This window comes from Prionailurus viverrinus, chromosome C1 (genome assembly GCF_022837055.1).
Source record: "Prionailurus viverrinus isolate Anna chromosome C1, UM_Priviv_1.0, whole genome shotgun sequence".
Taxonomy (NCBI): Eukaryota; Metazoa; Chordata; class Mammalia; order Carnivora; family Felidae; genus Prionailurus; species Prionailurus viverrinus.
The window spans coordinates 3,312,876-3,333,766 of NC_062568.1; the positions used below are offsets into that span (position 1 = coordinate 3,312,876).

The 20,891-nt window shown below is 51.7% G+C and overlaps 1 protein-coding gene across 6 annotated transcripts in view; it reads right to left on the bottom strand.

Moving 5' to 3' along the window:
• Positions 1 to 4,346, bottom strand: part of ARMC9 (armadillo repeat containing 9) — a 151,247-nt gene extending 146,901 nt beyond the window's left edge. For 4 of the 6 annotated variants that reach the window (XR_007154871.1, XM_047871597.1, XM_047871591.1 and 1 more), the window contains exon 1: positions 4,275 to 4,346. The gene's annotated coding sequence lies outside the window, so the exon portion shown is untranslated. Of the gene's footprint in view, positions 1 to 1,256; positions 1,338 to 1,763; positions 1,780 to 4,274 lie in introns of those variants that run through there. The other 2 variants (XM_047871592.1, XM_047871593.1) reach the window with 2 other exon arrangements.
• Between the last annotated feature and the right edge of the window lie 16,545 nt (positions 4,347 to 20,891).

The window sequence follows — 20,891 nt, forward strand, 5'->3', positions numbered from 1 at the left end:
GGGCGAGCGGCCTGAGCGTGATGGGAAGCCCCGAGAGGGCCCTGAGGAGGGACTGCCAACCCCGATTTACGTTTCCCGACAGCAGTGTCTGCTGCGTGGGGAGAGGCTGAGCGGACCGTGGGCGGAAAGGGGGTCATGGCCGAGCCCGAGCTAGTGACGAGGGAAGTCTGGACGAGCTGAGGGGAACCTCGTGAAGTGTTCGGGTTCCAGACGTGAAAGGGAGAGGTGCACAACCTGCTGATGGACTGGAGGTCGGGGGTGAGGGTAAGAAGGGAAGGAAGACACGCGGGCCTGAGCGGATGCCATCTGCTGAAGTGGGGAGGAAGGGGACAGGGGCCGTCTGACAGGTCATCAAGAGTTCTGTTCCAGCCATAGTCTCGCAGGCCCACGAGGCATCCCGGCGGGGTGTGGAGAAGGTGGGTGCGTGGGAGCCCGAGTAAAGGGGAAGGTGGGAGCTGGAGATCAGCATTTGGAAACTGTCAGCATAAAGATGGCATCTCAGGAGACAAGGGTCCTATGCGGATGGGACTCCTAGGGAGGAGGCGTAGCGGAGAAGAGCTCAGGCCCGTGCCTGAACCCTGGAGCACTCGGGTACGGGGGCTCAGGGAGACAGAAGCGGCCAAAGCAGTGACTTGTTGGTGGGACACAAGCGGGAGACTGTGGCACCTGGGAGCCAGGGAAGGTGTTCCCCACGTCAACTGCCACTCTGCACGGTCGAGGAACACGTGGGGAGAAGACTCAATCCTTGGATTTGACAACACGGGTTTGACAGTGACGTGGACAAGAACAGTGAGGACAGGCACCTGAAAGGAAAGGCTTAAAGAGAGAAGTCACAAAGGAGAGACAGGGAGATCTGTCACAGAAAGGAGGGAGGGAGTGGTGTCTCAAAGAGATGGGAGGTGTTTTAAGGTAAAGAAACTCATTGACGGCTGGAAGAGAAGGTGGGAACCAAGCAGACTACGGAAACGTGGCAGGATTTCCAGTGCTGAGAATCTGCTTAAGACACATGGACTCGAGGGGCGCCTGGTGGCTCAGTCAGTTAAGTGTCTGACTTTAGCTCAGGTCACGATCTCGAGGTTCATGGGTTCCAGCCCCACGTCAGGCTCTCTGCTGTCAGCACGGAGCCTGCTTTGGATCTTCTGTCCCCCTCTCTCTCTTCCCCTCCCCACTCACACTCTCACGCACAAGGGCTCTGTCTCTCAAAAATCAATATGAAAAAAAAAAAAAAAAAAGACACATGGACTTGAATCCGAAACCTGGAACCAGTCTGCACAATTCTGCAGTTTTTTCAGCCACTTTCAGCCGTCTGAGTTAGGTGAGCCAGGGTGAGGTTTTTTCTGGAAGAGAGGGAAAAGAGAAAGCCAGTGTAACAGTGATGGAGCACTGAGGCTGGAGGAGGGGGGAGGTGCACAGGGGATCGCAGAGCAGTGAGAACGTAACAGGGTCAAACACCTGCTTAAGAGGCCCGGGGCCTGGGGCACCTGGGTGGCTCAGTTGGTTAAGCGTCCGACTTCGGCTCAGGTCATGATCTCGCGGTCTGTGAGTTCGAGCCCCGTGTCGGGCTCTGGGCTGATGGCTCAGAGCCTGGAGCCTGTTTCAGATTCTGTGTCTCCCTCTCTCTGCCCCTCCCCCGTTCATGCTCTGTCTCTCTCTGTCTCAAAAATAAATAAAATGTTAAAAAAAAAAATTAAAAAAAAAAAAAAAAAAAAAAAAAAAAAAAAAAGAGGCCCGGGGCCTGAGATCAGCGGCAGAGACACATTCACGTGAGCTTGAAAGAGAAAAAGTGGCACCAGAATGGAACAGGTGCTCGATCTGGGAGGCGATGCCATATTAGGACATTCGTGGCCACAGCAGGGAGTGGAGAGAGGGAATGGAGGAAGAAGTCGCCTGAAAGATGAAGAAAGCAGAGGGGCACTTGGCTGGCTCAATCAGTTAAGCATTTGACTCTTGAATCCGGCTCAGGTCACGATCTCACTGTTTGTGAGATCGAGCCCGAGTCGGGCTCTGCACTGACAGTGCAGAGCCTGCTTGGGAGTCTCTCTCTCTCTCTCTCTCTCTCTCTCTCTCTCTCAAAACAAATATACATTAAAAAGAAAAAAAAAAAAAAGATGGAGAAAGTGGAGTGAGTGGCCAGAATGGGGAAATCTCCAAAACAGAAGGAGAGGAGGTGGAGGGGCAGACAGTGAGCCAGGCGCTACAGCCTTTGAGGGGCAGCTGCGCCCCCAGTAGGTTGGTGGCAGGGAGGAAAGGCCGGGGCACGTGCTTCAAAGGAGCTGGGGGTTTTGACGAAGGGAGACAGTGACGTGGATGTAGCAGGGAGCGCACCTATCCTTCCTGGCACCTGCAGGCCTGCCAGGGACCTGAGGAAAGACTGCTACGGTTTGAGGACCACCACCTCCTCAGCCCTTCTCTGGACCCCCACCACCTCTGCCCCACAGCAGGCCCACCAGCGGCAAACCTCGATATCCCCCCCACACCACATGCTCTTCCACAACTCCAAACCGTCTGTCTGATGCACTCGCCCCACCACAAACCTGACTCATCAGGGTAATTTAACCCAGAACTGACCTCTTTCAGGAGGTCTGCCATGAACCCCTCCCCTTCCTTCCCTATCAAGGAAATGCTCTTTCCTCTGAACTCTACATTTACCTCTACTGCTATACTTATCACCCTGTCTACAAAGGCAGGGAGGTGGATTTAAATTTGATGTCTCCAGAACCTAACAGAGCCTGGTAGGCATCACAGACACCCAAGATATTTACAAACAAATGATGTCCAAGCAGAGAGAACAGAATTTTGAAGACCAGAGAACAAGAGAACGTTGTTGTTTTTGAGAACGCAAGCTCTTCCTACCTCAGGGCCTTTGCACATCCTCTTCTCGCTGCTTACAACACTTTCCTCCTCTTTCTTCACCTGGCTAATCCCTGTGCTTATAAACATCACTTACTCAGAGAAGTTCTTCAAGACCACTATTTGAATGGGATTCTGCTGTGATGATCTCTCAGTGAATGTGAGCCACTGCTGGGTATTCTATTACTCTGACATCTTGGAAATGAGAATTTCATCTAAACCTTTATATCATAAAAAGTTCACTTTAGGGGCGCCTGGGTGGTTCAGTCGGTTGGGTGGCCGACTTCGGCTCAGGTCATGATCTCACAGATCTCTCAGAGCTCGTGAGTTCGAGCCCCGCGTCGGGCTCTGTGCTGACAGCTCAGAGCCTGGAGCCTGTTTCAGATTCTGTGTCTCCCTCTTTTTGACCCTCCCTCGTTCATGCTCTGTCTCTCTCTATCTCAAAAATAAATAAACGTTAAAAAAATTTTTTTTAAAAGTTCACTTTAAGGGTTTACTGTATGCCAGGCAACATGCAAGATGCTTCACATTTAATTGTCACAACAAAACTGAGAGATGAATATAATTTATATTATTTTACAGATGAGGTAACTGAGGCTCAAACAGGTTGAGATGCTCCCAATAATCCAGCCAGTAAGTGACAAAAGTACGAATTTAAGTCCAGACAGATATTAACCACTACACAAGTACTACCCAAAACGCTGGGACCACCTCAATCAGGATCGCCTGGGATGCTTCTGCAAATGAAAATTCCTAGCGCCACCCTGATCTTACTGAACACCATGGCAGCACGATGCCCAGAAACTGATTTAAACAAACTCCCCGGATGACTTTTATGCACACTCGAGTTTAAGAACCACTGCTCTACTTTATGCAGAAACTAGACAAAACTTCTTCAGCCATTCTTGAGGATTGCTTCTTAATTTCCGTAGAATAGGGCTCTAGGACCTACAAGCTGATCGAATAAGGGGAAGGCTATGGGATTTGTCTGGAAGACGAAACTGCAGTGTTAGCATCCTAGTTTGGTTTAGACTGGATGAAGTCTGGAGAGGAGGTTAGCTGAGGCAGATAACCGAGCGGATGGATCTAAAAGCCCCAGGCTACCCGCTCGTGCCGCCACTACCCAGCTGGACGACTGGCGGCGCCTTCCAAGTTCGGTCCACTGCAGCACAGATCAGAGACTACTTGCGGGAAGCGGCTGGGCCCGTCCTCGGTTTGCCCAGGAGGCCGCCTCGGGCCCACGCCAGAGTAAGAGCCCAGGACGGCCGACCAGAAGTGGGGGCGTTCGGCAGCGGCTGCCAAGCTGGCTTTCCTCTGGGGCGAGGGCTCCGCAGAGCTTCGGCCCTCGGGCCCCACCACTGCTCCTTTCCGCCCGGGGATGGCAGCCTCCAGGGCGGCCCGGCCGCGTCGGAGGAGGCGCTTACCTGCTGCACGGCCGCGGCCGCCCGCGCCAAACCCGCTCCGCCACCACTTCTCCAGCTGTCGCCCAGGCAACCGGCGCCGCCAGTTCGACGTCACGTGGGGGAGGTGCAGCCAATCACGGGACGCAGCCGGCGCGGAGCATCCTGGGAGGAAAGGCGGGCGATTCGGGAGCTGGGGCTCCGAGGCCTCCCGGCAGCGGAAGTGAAGCGGGATTTCGCGGCGCGGTGGCCGCTGCGTGAGGCTCGCTGTGGGGTGGCTTCCCCTGTCCTCCTCTCCACGACTTCCCGTTCGTTCATTTCCACACACGCGGTGCCTGGCGCTCTGCCCGGCTCTGGGGATGAGCCGACTGGGCTCAATACCTAACTTCAAGGAGCTCGTTGTATCCCGGGAAAAACAAAACCGGCCAGAGAATACAATACAGAGTGGTGTTCGTGGAAAAACAGGTGTTACTCCCGTTCGCAGGAGCGACTCAGAATTACCTTGGAACCAAAAATGTCGCCCCAAATCTGCCTACGCTTCACCCTTCCACCCCGCTGCAGCACTTTCTGGGAATTCTAAGAAACTTCCCCCGCCCCGTGTGAAATTTTGGTTTTCAAAAATAGAACAGCGCAAATCCTCCCTCTCCTTGCACGTGGTGCTTCGGGGCTCAAGTTAAACAGCACTGAAAGAGCACCTGCCAGTCTCCAGCTCAGCTGGAGGGTGGGGAGGTGGCTGGAGACATGACCTTCCAGGCACTGAGGCTCTGTCGTGGGAGTCTTCGTGTTTCCACCTCATGCTTCCAAAAAGACGGTCAAGGCCAGAGTCAGGGAAGAGTCATGGAGAAGGTTAGGTGAGCTTTATTTTAAAGAAGCCCTAAGATGGTCTGTGGCTCTGGGATCTGCTCTTCTGGGATCTGAGATTGCCTTCAAAGAAAAGCTATATTTGGCAGGAAGAGAAATCCTGTCCATGTAGTATGTATTGAAAATAAATGTCAGGATGCCTGGGTGGTTCAGTGGGTTAAGCTTCTGACATCGGCTCAGGTCATGATCTCACGGCTTGTAAGTTCCAGCTGAGTTGGGCTGTGCTGACAGCTCAGAGCCTGGAGTTTGCTTCGGATTCTGTGTCTCCCTCTCTCTGTGCCTCTCCCTTGCTCATGCTCTGTCTCTGTCTCTCTCTCAATAAACATTTAAAAAAACATTTTTTTAATAAAAAAAATAAATCTCCCGTTCACAATAAGTTAACACTTGTCAGTTCACTGTGTGCCAAAGGTCGTCAGACAAAATATAGAACACTTAAATTTTTTTAAACGTTTTTTATTTTTATTTTTGAGACAGAGACAGAGCATGAGCAGGGGAGGGGCAGAGAGAGAGGGAGACAGAATCTGAGGCAGGCTCCAGGCTCTGAGCTGTCAGCACAGAGCCCGACGCGGGGCTCGAACTCAGGAACTGTGAGATCACGACCTGAGCCAAAGTTGGACACTCAACCGACCGAGCCACCCAGGTGCCCCTAGAACACTTAAATTTTAAATTTGGATTTCAGATAAGTTTTTAATATAAGTATATCCCAACTATTGGTTTATTTTAATGTATATACAGGACATTATATTGGCCTGTATTTTTATTTGCTAAATATGACAACCCCATGTGTGCCCAGCATTGTGTTAAGTGAATTACATAAATTATTTAATTCACACCACATCCATGAGATGGATAATATTTTCAGAATTGTATAGATTAATGTTGTACTTTACCTGAGGTAATGCACATGCTGATGTCTGATCTGGGGTGCTTTCTATTGCAGTAAGCTAAATCATATCAGTCTCTTTGTCCAAGTTTTGTCTTTGACAAGATAAATAACAGGAGGTACAGAGAGGTTAAGAACTCAGAGTTCGCACAGCAGGGGACTGGTGGAACCGGACCAAATCTAGGTCCTTGTGCCTTTGAACCCTGGGCTCTTAGCTACAATAAATACCACTCCTGTTTTGCATTTGCCTTCTGGGTGCATTTGCCTGACTTCCAGGATTATGGTCATTGTGGTGGCTATTATCTTTGTCTGCCCATCACCTCTGTCCCTCCTGGTAAGACACCTGACCACGGGGTTGGTCACACAGCTGGGAATGGACTAATCTTACCCTGCATCTCTGACCATGGTGACTGGCCCAGGATGGGCGTGTGATTCAAGCTAAGCCAATGAGAGTCTTTCCGAGGCATTTTTCTGTTGAATTGTGTTCAGGTTATTGTAAAATGAGATTCCAGGGTAGCCTTATAACCATGTCCTTTGTCACATAAAAAAGCCTGAGAAAATGAAGCTGTCACCCGGAGAGATGCAAAGAGAAGATGCTGGGGTTGTCAAATCCCTGGGTCCAGACTCTGAGTTCATAGAGCTGTTCTCGTTCCTGCAGCAGCTCCAGCAGCCCTCCAGCCAACCAAATAGTCTTCTATTCAGACGGATTCAAGTTGGGTTTCTGTCACTTGCAACCCAAAGAATCCTATTGTAGACATAATTTCTGTATATGGCATATCAACTCAAAGTGCCTTCAACAAGGGGATTTGTTATTAATTAAAAATGTCAGGTTAATTTTCTTACAATAAACCCAGAGGTAGCTTCTTACCGTTATCTCAAGTTGTCAAGGATCTAGGTTGGTTTCTGACTTGTACCTTTGTGATTGTGGGTGATACCGGAACAAGCAGATATGACTTGAAACAGTAGATAAATTGCTATCATTCTTTATACTTTAAGAATTCCTTCAATTCCTTGAACACTTGTGTGATACAAGCACTAAATTGGAAAAAAAAATGTCAATGTGATATGTCCTGGTATGAGTACAAAGAATATCTTTGTCACAAAGGCAAACTGCTTCCATCCGAAGTGTCATCTGGGCAGTGCCCGTGTTGACTCTGTATATCCATGAGTTCAGAGCAGCAGGGTAAACCAATGCCTCCCCTTCCCAGTTCTTAGGCCTACCAATACATCCCACTGGTTTTTTCTTGACAACTCCAGTTTTCCCAAAGTGCCAATGCACCCACAATGACTTTCTGGTGCCTGGATGGCTCAGTTGACTAAGTGTCTGACTCTTGATCTTGGCTCCAGTTATGATCTCACAGTTCGTAGGACTGAGCCCTACGTTGGGCTCTGTGCTGACAGTGTGGAGCCTGCTTGGGATTCTCTCTCTCCCTATCTCTCTGCCTCTCCCCTGCTCACGCTCTGTTTCAAAATAAATGAAATGAAGTGAAATGAAATGAATCTGTATAAACCCATCACTCCAATTCTAGGATTCTCAAAATGTTGCTGCTGGGAAAAACTCAACCCCAAATTCAATTCTTGGAATATGCACAATACTTCAGGGGAGCTAACCAAGCTTTCCCTGAAAATAAAAGGGACTGGCTGAGTTCTGCATTCAAGGGACAAATCTGAGCCATCTGCAGCCCTTCTATGGACCTTAGCCCTTGAACACCTTGGGGGTGGGAGGCCATGCATCTCTGTGCCATGCTACACAGTTCTTTTTTTTTCCAGTTTCAAACATTTTAATTTTTTATTGAATTATAATTGGCATACAATATTATATTAGTTTCAGTGTACAAGAGTGATTCGATATTTTTATACATTACAAAATGCTCATCACAATAGGTCTAGTTACCATCTGTCACTATACAAAGTTATCACAATATTAAAAAAAATTTTTTTAAGTACTCTCTATATCCAACATGGGGCTTGAACTCATGACGCTGAGATAAACAGTTGCATGCTCTACCAACTGAACCAGCCAAGAGCCCCCAAACTATTACAATATTATTGATTATATTCTCTATGATGTACATTGCATCCCTGTTATTTATTTTATAACTGGAAGTTTGCACCTCTTAATTCCCTTCATTTATTTGGCCCATCCCCCCACTTCCCTCCCCTCTGGAAACCACCAGTTTGTTCTCTGTATCTCTGAGTTTGTTTCTGTTTTGTTCTGTTTCTTCATTTGTTTTTGCTTTTTAGATTTCACATATAAGTGAAATCATGTGGTATTTGTCTTCCTTTGTCTGACTTATTTTATTTTGCATAATACCCTCCAGGTCCATCCATGTTGTCGCAAACGTCAAGATTTCATTCCTTTTTATAGCTGAGTAATATTCCATTGAATATATGTATATACCACATCTTATCCATTCATTTGTCTGTGAACACTTAGGTTGCTCCCATATCTTGGCAATTACATATGGGTACATATATCTTTTTGAATTAGTGTTTTCATTTCTTCAGATAGATACCCAAAAGTAGAATTGCTGAATCACATGATAGTTCTGTTTCCAGTTTTGGGGGGAACCTCCAACATATGGTTTTCCATGATGGCTGCACGAATGTACATTCCCACCAACAGTGCACTTGGGTTCCCTTTTTTCCTTGCCAACACTTGTTATTTCTTATCTCTTTGATAATAACCATTCTGACAGGTGTGAGGTGGTATCTCATTGCGGTTTTGATTCGCATTTCCCTGATGTTTAGTGATGTGGAGCATCTTTTCCTGTGCCTGTTGACCCTCTTGTATGTCTTCTTTGGAAAAATGCCTCTTCAGGTCCTCTGCCCATTTTTTAATAGGGTTTGCCTTTTTGTTATTCCGTTGTCTGAGTCCTTTACATATCTTGGATACCCACCCCTTATCAAGTTTGTAAGTATCTTCTCCCATTCAGTAAGTTGCTTTTTGGTTTTATTAGTATTTTCTTTTGCTGTGCAAAAGCTTTTTAGCTTGATGTAGTCCCATTTGTTTATTTTCTTTTTCTTTTGTTGCCGTTGCTGGAGAAAGCAGATCCAAAAGTGACACAGCTCTAAAATGAAGTCATCTTTGCAGCTGTCGCAGGCAAGTGCCTGGCCTCTCTCTCTACTGAAGGGCAAATAGCTGAAACCACACACAGAGGAACTGTGTCAAAACCCCCGAAGAGAATGAATTGGATGAGAGGGTGAAGCCACCTAAATTAAGCCCTTCAGGCTGACCCACTCAGACAAACCTGGCAATCAGCTGGATTGAGTTTATCTCGGAGCTCCAACAGGGGGAGTTCAGACCAAGAGCATGTTTCTGAGAAAGTACAGGGCCTGGATCTAATCAGCAGGTTGGAGGAGGAACGTACTGAAATACCGAGGGCAAATCAAAAGATGGACTACTGCCAACCCACTGCCTGGGCAAAAAGAAAAAAAAAAAAAAAAAAAAGTCCTTCCAGGAAAGTTGGGTTTTGTCACTGTCCAAAACTCATGATGTATGGGGGATTCAGATACATCTGTCTTCCTAGCTCAGAGTCCATGCAGAGGTGGAGGAACTGGATTTTGGTCCGCAAGGGTTGCTTGATTTCGTGGAAAGAGAGCATACCCAAGTGGGAATACACATCCCCATCCCCTAAGGGAGTTATCAGTGAGCAGGAAAGCAGGGGAGTCCTGACGGTGGGAGAGGCCGGAGTCTTGGAGTCCATCTTGGCTTCGAGGGCCAGGTTTCCTTGCCCTATCCCAGAGGTGTGAGTTACATCATAGTCCCCAACTGTCGTGTGGACTTGATGGAGCTGGCAAAAAGACGCAGGCTATTTGGACTTCCAGAGGGGCATCTGGGTGGCTCAGTTGGTGAAGCGTCCCACTTTGGCTCAGGTCACGACGTCATGGTTCGTGGGTTCGAGCCCCGCATTGGGCTCTGTGCTGACGGCTTGGAGCCTAGGGCCTGCTTTGGATTCTATGTCTCCCTCTCTCTCTACCCCTTGTGCACTCACACTCTGTCTCTCTTTCTCAAAAATAAACATAAAAAAAAAATTTTTTTTAATGGACTTGCAGAAGAGCAAATCTGGGACAAGATCTTTTTTTTTTTTTTTGAGTAGGATCTATACCCAACACGGGTCTTGAACTCACAACCCCGAGATCAAGAGTCATATGCTCTACCAACTGAGCCAGTCAGGTGCCCCATGGAAGCAAGATCTTTTCAAAGCAAGTGTACATCTGCAAGAGACTGGTGGGACTCACAGCAGCTGGTGTTCATAGATACAGACGCTTAAGGTTCTTAGGAATATCGCCAGCTTCTAAGTAAGCTTAAAAATGCACACTGCACGGCATGTGATGTGAGCACAGAGCAGTAAATGCTAAAGTGACCACATCTGGGTGGTTTCCCGGCTGTTGACGCATCTCGAGAACCAGCAAGACAAGGCACACACAGAATGTCTTTAGTCTTGTGGCTGTCCCTGGCGTTTGGATGGGATGCTGCAGAAGGAGTTCTTGTGAGCCACTAAGCACGCCCTGACCTCCTCTTGCCTTAGCCTAAACACCAATGCTTTCCCTTGTGACTGTTGCTCTCCTGGTGAGACCTCCATACAGACCAGAAAGGAGTGTGAGACGGCGATAACTGAGCTACAAGAAAAAATAGTTGATTCATCTTCATAAAAGGCATAATTCCTGATGATGGAAAGTGCACACAGTCACATTAAATCTCCCTTTTTACCCTTCTCCTCATCATTAGCGAATGATCCATGAGCTCAGCTGAACCTGAGGTCAAGGGCAGGAGGTAGAACTTCTGTGTGGCCCTGGGACCAAAAGCCTTTCGCTGCTAACAGACATCCGAAGCCAAAAGTGAAACAACGGGCGGTGAGGGGAGAATGTGTATGGACTGGCCACCGGCTTTCGAAGCGCGGTCCCCAGAGTGGCCTCAGCAGCGTCACCTGGGAACCTGTTGGACGTGCGCCTTCTCTGGCCCCGCCCACACCTGCTGACTGCGGAGCTGCGGGCGGTGGGCGCCGCGAAGGGGCTGGGACGGCGCTGGAGCGCAGGGGCAGCGGGGAGAGCGCGCGAGGCCAGCCCCGCGGACAGAGCGGGCTGGGGGGGGTGGGGTGCGGGAGCCGGGGCTGCGGGGGGTAGACCCCCAGCCGACGGTCAGCTCAGGGAAGGATGGGGTCAGCCGGGGCCCTGGGCTAGAGCACCAGGGCAGCGGCCGTCCCACCCCGACCTGGGCCTGGGCGGGGCGGAAATCTGGCTCCTGCCGGGCCCCAGGCGCAGCCCCTCCGCCCCACCCTCGGGCGGTCACTTCCAGGAACCCGGACTCCGGCTGTGCCAGCGCAGCGGTCGGGCGCGCAGAGGTTCCCGGAAATCGCGCGCGCTCTGGAGTGGGGACCGGGCCGCCCGGGCATCGCTGCTTTCCTCCCATCAGTCGCCCGGGCCGCCCTCCCGTCGCCGCCCCCTCCCCCGCCCCGGCCCCGGGCCCCCATGCGGGCTCCCCGCTCCCTGCAAGCTCTGCCCCTTTGGCGGGACGGCCTCGCTTTCCCTGCTGCCTCAACTCCTTCAAGTCCAGGGACAGGAACCCCTCTCAAAACAGCTTAAGCCAGCGGCGCCAGGCTGGCGCAGTCGGTAGAGCAATGCGACACTTCTTGGGGTCGTGAGTTTGAGCCCCATGTTGGGTGGCCTTACTTTAAAAAATAAGTTAAAAAAAAAAATATATATATATATATGTATAAACCCAGCTTAAGCCAAAGGATCTTTGCTGGCTCCCGTCAGCGGGAAGTCAGAGGAGGAGCCCCCCTCGCTCAAAGCTGGAAGGAGGACTCCCGCCCCGCCTTTAGCTCTGCGCTTGACGCTCTTCTCTGAGCTCTGCCTTTGGCTCTCTGTGGGAGTGACTGGAAGTCAGTTCTGTCTATGGCTAGGCCCCAAATGGGTGGCCTGCACAGAGCCAAGCCCCAGGGCAGGGCTCTCCCTGGAGTCTGGGGGCCCTGAGTGTCTGATTCCAGTCCTTCCAGGGTGGCTATGCGCGGCCCTTGGCTTTCTAAAACATCTCTGTGTGTATCGGGTAAGGGCTCCTTTGCTGAGCGTGTTCACGCTGATCGCTTGACTTGCAAGAACGACTCTGGGCTCACACAGGCTGGGCAGTGGTGGCTACCCCCCCCCCCCCCCCGGGGCCTTGGAACTCCCCATCAAGGAGGAGAGGTGGGGGTGGGGGGCACAGACACATGCCCCGGCCTCCAGCTCTGGGACCCCCTCCCCCCTCTTACTGTAAGTCAGGGCAGCGGCCTGGTTCTCTGACTCCAGGCTGGACCAGGTCCCAGGAGGGCCTGCCAAGATCCTGGGGGGAGGTGCCAAAGTCGGCAGAGATTTGGAGTAACGAGCTTGGTAGCAGCATCTTGTCTGGGCTCAGAGGTTTCTGCTAAATAGAGTTAAGTCACTCCTTGCTCTGAGTATTTGCGGCCTCTAGGGGCAAAAAAGCTGTCCAGGAAAAGTGATAGGAACCGTGTCCATCCCTTCGGGCTCAGGCAAATATGGCCCAACTGAGGGCCTGGGCAGAGCCAACAGGGGAAGCTCCAGGGACACTGGTGCAAACAGAGGGGCGTCGTCGTCAAATACTGCAACAGCCTGAGGCCTGGACGGCCGCTCTTTGGGCCCCTCGGCGTCCCAGCAGTCGACACTAACACGTCAAGACTGTGCTCCCCGCTTGGTGACACTTGGCGGCTGCCTTCCAGTTCCACCAGCTGCAGGATACGGTGGGCCCCAGCTCCGACAGGTGCTGTTAAAGCAGAGTCCCAGAGCTCCCTGGGACTGCTGAACAGGGGCTCTGGAGTCAACAGGACCACATGAAAAACACACAGAGAGTGAAAGAAGTCCATGGTGGGGGGGGGGGGACCTCCTGCTGCCAAGGGACCCTGCAATCCATTGCCTTTGAACACCCGGCTGGGCTGGGGAAGCCTGTGCCCCTTGGACGCAGCTGCTTCCTTCCCCGCGGCCTACTGGCTGGTGATGGGGCGGGGGTGGGGGGGGGGGGGATGCTCTGAGTCTGGACGCTTCCCTTGCTGGGCCGTGAAGTGACTTCCGACCAACCACGGCCAGGCTGGAAAGATGACACAGCCTCGTTTGTATGGAGAGGCAGGAAATTTCTTTCTCCAGATATTCTGATAGGCTGCGCCCTGGACTTGTTTGGAAGAAATACTTGGCTAAGTCCTTCGGGCTGAGGGTGGGGTGAGGAGCAGACGGGAGTCCGGGGTCTTAGTGTTCCGCCTTCCCAGGAGTCTGGGTGCTGGCCCCAGGGCCTTTGCCTCTGAGCGCTGAGGTGGCTGTGGGCTGTGCCAGACGAGGGGGAGCTGGCACTGACCTGAAGTGCCCTGACAAAGAAGGGGATTGGAGCTGGGGGGGGGGGGGGATGGGGGGAGGCAGAGCCAGTGGGGAGCCACTCTGGGAAACCACGGTGGGGCTAGATCCGTCAGCAGGGGGCTTGGGGGCCAGAAACGTCTAATGGAGGGAGTAGCAGCCCGATTACCCTTCTCCCCTTTCTCCACAGTAATAAAAGCAACCGTTTTTAACCGGCCACATGCTGCTGGGTGATTCAACTGTGGCCAAGGGGATGAAAGCAGAGACTGCATCCAACATCCGGGATGCGACCGTCAGGGGAAAGTTGTGTCTTCTTTGTTTTCTTCCTCCTTTCTCCTTCCTGACGCTGGAAACGCAGATGGGGTGTTTGAATTGCAGGTACCACGTGGGACCTCAAGGTGACCTTGGGGAAGGAGTCCATACATGGTAGCCCTATTGGTTTGGTGGCGCCACCAGAACAAATGATCGCAAACTGGGCGGCTTAAAGCGACGGAAGCATATTCTTTCTCCCGGAAGCGTGTTCTCTCACAGTTCCGGAAGCCAGAAGTCTGAAATCCAGGTGCGGGCGGGGTCGGTTCCTTCTGGAAACTTTCTCCCAGCCTTTGGTGGTTGTGGGCCGTCCTCCGCTCGTAGATGCTTCCCTGGCTGCGTCTCATCACGTGGCCTTCCCTCCGCGTCCGTGTCCCTGTGTGTCCTCCTCTCTTCCCATAAGGACGCCGCTGGGTTGAAGGCCTCCCCCTATTCCTGTCTGACTTCCTCCTGGTTACCTGCAAGGATCGTATTTGCAAATAAGGTTACATTCTGAGGTTCCGGGTGGACGTGAACCCTGTGGGGACTCTATTCTGCCCAGTACACAGCACCACGAGGTGGAGGGAGCTTGGGTCCCTGACACTGAGGCACACCAGGCCAGGCTGCTCCAAATGCCTACAGACGTGATGAACAGAGGGAAGCAAACCTCTACCTTATTTAAGCTACTATCACTTTGATTGTCCAGGGAGATCTGTGGTCACTTCTAACTCATGCGAATATAGCCCCTCAGAACACCTCATGCCATCTACACATTTCTCTTGGGGGCATTCATGAGTGGGGCGCTTGAAAGGAAGCTGAGTTCTCTTTAGAATTGGGCACAGGGTGAAAACCCGAGACAGCCTGAGGAGGAGAGGCAGCTGACATCCGCCCGGATGATGTGTCTACCAAGAAGCACTTCCTGCGCTGAGCGCTCTGATTTGGGAGCACCGAGGAGGGAGACAAGCATCCAGGGGGTAGGTCCAGGGGGTGGCATCTGGGGAGGGGTTGTCCTGGGAGCTGGGAGCATCAGGAGGCTGTCACTGCTCAAGGACCCAGCTCTGTCTCCGCTGCCCACCCCAGTCCACACGGCCCCACGATGTTCCTTGACCTTCTCCATACGTGACCCTGGGGAGACATAGATTCAAGGCCCTGTCCTGAGAGCCAGTGGGCAGCTGGTGCTGCCCTGCCTGTCTGGTCGCGCAGACCAGCTTGCCTGGACGTGAGCGGGCCCACGCAGCCCATCCACTGCACTCTACCTCGAGCAGGTGCCAGAGCATTGTCCCGGGGCCAGCTCTGTACCTGAGCTGGAAGGATGGAACGCTGACCCTGCCTGTCTTGTCTGTCTTGACCCAAGGTCAAGGCATACCTAGAGGTGGTCCAGCAAAGACCCACAGATCCCTATATCTCTGGTGGCCACAGGACTAGGCTTAGGGCAGCATCTTTGGGGGAGCTTAGCAGGAGGTGGAGGGAAGGGTGGCCCGGCTGACTGATGGAACGGAGACTCACTTTGACATGATCTGGACTTGGGCTTCCACACACAGTAGGACTGGGCAGGGAGGCACAGAATGAGCTGCGATGAATCATCACCCTGTCCTGTGCCTCTGTCTCCCCCTTGAGCCTTCCCACGAGATCCCTTCCCGGAGGAACCTACCAAAAGGCTGGTAAATAAACATCTTTGGTTCCAAGAACAGCTGGGGAGGGAGGTGCAAGGGTAGCTCCTTCTCAGCCTTCTCCCTGGAGCAAGCCTGGAAGTGCCGAAGGGGTGCTGGGGTCTGGGGGGTGGCCCTCCCTCTGGGAAGGCGGGGGTGCTGGCTGACCCACCACTGAATCCAGGGGTACTCTGGAACGGCAGTTTAGTATGGTGGCACTGCCCTGCAGTGTCTAGGCCTTGGTCTGGACCCCAAAGCCCCTCGAGTCTATGCTGTCCAGGCCTTTGGGAGGCCAGGTCTCAGGCCAGGCCAGCTGCGACCACACAACTTCCTGAGCAGGCCTTTTGCCATGTCCACTCATGGCACCAAACCCAGAACACAGGTCCGGGGAAGGAGCCAAGATGGGGACAGATTTCCTTCCCCCCACCCCCCACCCCCCACCCCCCCCACCATCTTGGCCCCAAGAGCCCTCAGGATTCTGGTCTGTCCTGACTCACATTTTCTAGAACCATCTGTGTCATAGAAATGTGTGCGTGCCTCTGGCAATGTTCTTTACTTGCACTTGGAGGTCTGCCTCGCTCTGGATTCTCTAATCCGGGGCTCCTGGGGCCGGAACCACAGTGGAGCCCAAGCTCCGGGTGAGGCCCTGTCCTGGGAGGCTGCCTGGCCCCCGGCCCTCCATAGCCCCCACTCCCTCCCTCCGGGAAGCTGTGAGAGCTGCAGGCGCCAGCCAGAAGAGCCCATTCATTTTCTCTGCCTGCTCAGCCTTCACATGTCCTTTTAGGGTAGAGCCTGCCGAAGACGCAGCCAGCGGAGGCCAGGCTGCTGGGGAGGAACAGACGGGGAGGCCTCAGAGGAGCTCCCCCCCACTGAGGATGCCTAGCTGCCCTGGGTGGCGAGTCTCCAACTTCCCAGACGTCCTTGTTAGCCTCATGTTTTGTAACGTCCTCCTTCCTATCCTAAAATGAAATTCCCAGGTAATTTAACCTGTTTGCCCACATGACTTTAAAATAATCATTATAATGCCCTAACTGTAATAAAAAGAAGAAATCAAAGGAAAGCGATTTGTAAAAACCAAACCTATTTCCGCATTTCAAAGTCTGGAAGTCGAGGCACAGAGCTGCCTCTTGGCTCGGCGTCCTCTGGGTTGGCATCACATCCAGGCCACATCGGAAACGGAAGAGAGGGGGTGGTTCCCAGTAGCCGGAACAGGTGTCCCAGGGTGGGGGGCTTATCGGCCGGGGTCGGCCTGACGGGAATCGTTGGTTCCTCGCTGACACAATACCCATGGCCTGTGGCTGGAGGGTGCTGACCGGTGCCTGAGCGGAGCCGGCAAGCGGCCCCTTTCCTCGGGGAGAAATGAAGATACAGATGCCAGTTAGCAGAGGGAACGGAAGTGGTGGCTGGACTGCAAAGGTTATAGAAGTTCTCTGGAGAAAGGGCGATATGTGAGTGAATGAGCTTCCTGGGTCCTCTCTAAAGTGGTACAGAAGTAGGGGCTGAACCCAGTCGTTTATGGATCTGACCTCCGCAGTTTGGTTTGTTCCCGCTGGCTTCCGCTCAGACGCAGTGCTCTTCCATATTCCTTCTTTGTGGCGGCTCCACCACCACAGCCTGGCTGCGTTGAAGCAGAGGCTTGGGAATACGAAGGGACCCAGCACGGGTTACCTGTCCCCATTCGGGCCTAGATCAGGGCCCTTGAAGACTCCAGGCACTAAAAAGATTATGGTGCTTCCACTTAACGCCCTTCCTTGCTCCCATTAAAAATAAACACATTTCTTTTCTTAAATTTTTTAATGTTTATTTATTATTGAGAGACAGAGCGAGACAGAGCACGAGCAGGGGAGGGGCAGACAGAGGAGGAGACACAGAATCCGAAGTGGGCTCCGGGCTCCGAGCTGTCGGCACAGGGCCCGACGCGGGGCTCGAACCCACCAACTGCGAGATCGTGACCTGAGCCGGAGTCGGACGCACAACCGACTGAGCCACCCAGGCGCCCCAAAATAAAACATTTCTAAGGCACAAAATAAATGTAAGGAAGTCTAGCAACTTGTTAATTTTTTCCCATCAAGAACGTTTCGACTATAAATATATGTTGATCAAATTATTTTCAGAAGAATGGAATTATTTCGTCCTGGGCCCCTGCGATGCCGGCTCCAGCATGCGTGTGGCCTGCTGATGGCAGATCTGGTGCTGCCGTCCTCCCCCGCCCCTCAGCGTGACCCTCTTGCCTTCCCCTGGCTGCTGGCGGAGGTGTGACCGCGCTGACTGCTCACGGTTCCCTTTAGAGCACTCGAGAGAGGGGAGGCTGTGTTCAGGCCACTGTGGGGCTGGCCCGAGGCCTGGGGAATCCGGGGCCAGGACCCCCCGGATGGCGTCTACTCCCGGGCGCCGTCGGGTAATGCCGCGTCACGACGAGCCGCAGTCTCAGGCTGGGGCCACAGCGGGGCACCTTCCAGGGAAAGCGGGCATCGTGGCCTCTGGGCTCCTCAGCATGCCCATCACAGGGCGCTAGGAAAGACGGCAAAGAGGCATCTCGTAAAGTGGGGTGCTGCCAGAGTTAGACAAATCCCAAGTCCTTTTTGATGGCGAGTCGCAATCGCAGGGGCGTGTCTAGGAGAGCCTGGAGACGGAGGCCAGTGGGCCTGGGCCGCGTATCGCTTGTACCACAAAGACTCCTCCAAGGGACCGCTGCAGGACGGCACTCCCACTCCTGCCGCTTGGCCGTCAGTTTGGTTTCTGAGGACCTTTCCTTTGGGGAGGACATCCTGTCTCCAGGTGCGCTCACACTGTCTCAGTCGTGAGGTCCTGCATTACCCCCGGAGACACCCCTCTCCTCGGGTGGGCCTTTGCTGAAGGCCACGCTGTTGGAGGGCTCCCCGCTCTCCCCAGATCCACACCCCATCGAGGTGGCAAGGGGACACTGGTCTTGTGGAGGCGGTTTTGTATAGGACGGTGTTTCTCGGCATGGCTTCGGGTCCATCTGCGTCACGATCATCTGAGCGGGAGCTAAACTTGCTGGATTTCCGAGTTGGACTCCAGATATGCTGAGTCACTGCCATAGTGACTAAAATATACGCAAAAGCAAAAGCAATAAAAAAAGATTTTGTAGTCACACGGATCTGGCTCTGAGCTCCCGTCTCACAACTTACGACGTGCCCTTACCCTCTCTGAGCCCCATTTCCTGGGACAGAACTATTTACCTCACGATAGAATTGGGAGGATTAAAAATGTCAATGCGAGGGGCACCTGGGTGGCTCAGTGTCTGACTCCTGATGTTCAGGTCATGATCTCACGGTTTGTGAGATCAAGCCCCAAGTCGGGGTCTGCACCGACAGCACAGAGCTCGCTTGGGATTCTCTCTCTCTCCTTCTCTCTCTGCTCCTTTCTCACTCCTGCATGCTCTCTCTCAAAATAAATAAGCACACACGGGAGCAAAATACAGGCTTGTCGCTATCTGTCCCTCCATCCATCTGTCCATCCGTTCCTCTATGTAATACTTACTGAGTGTCTGCAGTGAACCAGGAACTGCTCTAGGCGCCAAGAATACGGCAAAACCATCTCAAACAAGCTCCTTGTCCTCATGAAGTTTATATGCTAATCATGTGTAAGTCAGAATCACCAGACTCCCCAAGCTAACGCAATTATTTAATCTGAAACCAACAGGCTTTATTTATCAAACATTGTGACAGGGACTTTGGGGGATACTTTGATGCTTGCCCTTCAGGAGCTTATTTATGGACTGGCTTGTTAACAGACATCCTACACAGGAAACCATGGAAGAACAATGAATCGCCTTGCTAACCGTGTGTCGTACATGCCTGAGAGGGGCTTGGAGGAGAGACTGATTCCTGGGGCTGGCAGTGAGGTAAGTGAATAGCCCTTCCTCTCACCCTGAAGGCTTCTAATCTAAGAACAAAGAAAGGAATTTGCTTAGGGACCCGTCACCCCCCCCTCCGCCCCCCTTATTTTGGACAGGCTAGTTTATACCCCTCATAAGCGAAAGCCTTTGATGCTTGTGAACGTCTTAATCTTTAGAACATGAATCAGGGCTTCTGAGAGATCATGGCACAGGAGTCAGAGGCTGCTCACACCAGGTCCTGGGAATATGACTTAATGGGAAACTCCTTCTGTCTCTTCAACTCTTCGCCAAGTCCCAGCTGTATGTAATGCCTGAGATCTTGGAAAGTAATTATCTCCCGGATGCAAATAAATAACCCACTGATTTGGAAAACACTGAGTGCATGCACCAAAGGAGCTGCCCAGACCCAAGCAAACAGATGGGAAATGCCCATCAGTAGTGGGCTGTGTTGTAGAGGCTCCGGGGATTAGAAAAATACTACTTTTGGAAGACCCACAGATGGCCAACAGACACACGAAAAGATGCTCAACATCACTGATCACCGACGAAATACAAATCAAAACTACAGTGAGCTATCACCTCCCACGTGTCAGAATGGCTAAAATCAACGCAAAAAACAACAGGTGTTGGCAAGGATGTGAAAGGGGACCCCTCGTGCACCGGTGGGAGTGGGAACTGTTGCAGCCACTCCAGAGAAATAGTATGGAGTTTCCTCAAAAAGTTAAAAAATAGAACTACCCTACAATCCAACAAATGCACTACTATTTAACCAAAGGATACAGAAATACTGATTCAAAGGGATATATGCACGCTGATGTTTAGGGCAGCGTTATCTACCATAGCCAAATTATGGAAACAGCCCAAGTGTTCACTGACTGATGAATGATGTAAGATAGACACACACACACACACACACACACACACACACACACACACACACTATATATGTATATATAAATGGAATATCACAGCCATTAAAGACAATGAAATCTTGCCATTTGCGATGATGTAGATGGGGCTAGAGAGTATTATGCTAAGCGAAATAAGTCCGTCAGAGAAAGATACCATCAAATACCATGATTTCACACATATGTAGAATTTCAGAAACAAAACAAACAAGCAAAGGGAGAAAAGAGAGGGGCAGACCAAGAAACAGACTCTTAACTATAGAAAACAAACTGATGGTTACCAGAGGGGAGGTGGGTGGGGGAATGGGGATTAGGAGGGCAGTTGTGATCATCACCGGATGTTGTAGGGAAGTGTTGAATCACTATATTGTACACCTGAAACTAATATTACACTGTATGTTAACTGGAATTTAAATAAAAACTTAAAGAGAGAACAATGAAATAAAATACTGCTTTTGTTGACAACCCCTTTCTAGAAAGGTGTCCTGGCTTAGGAGTGTGGCGGACACAAACTAGGAGCAGAGTCTGGGCATAGGATAAGCAAAGAAGTAGCTATTTGCCATTTGTCTGTTGCCCCTTTGGATCAAACAAGGCCAGAAAATTAACAGGCCAGAGACCGACCAGCTTAATGGAAAGATGAACTGGAGACACAACTGTACAGATGGCTCTTGATGTTGAACAGGTCCCGTCACTGTTATGAGTGTCCTCATGTGTAAAATGAAGGGTGAGACCATACCGTTATTCAGCTAAAATTTAGTTAAGGCCTACATAAGTACTAGGCTCTTTAATAAAGAAGATCTTGCTCTTTGAGGAAAACGCGCTCGGAGCCACAGCGGAGCTTTGGAGGCCCGT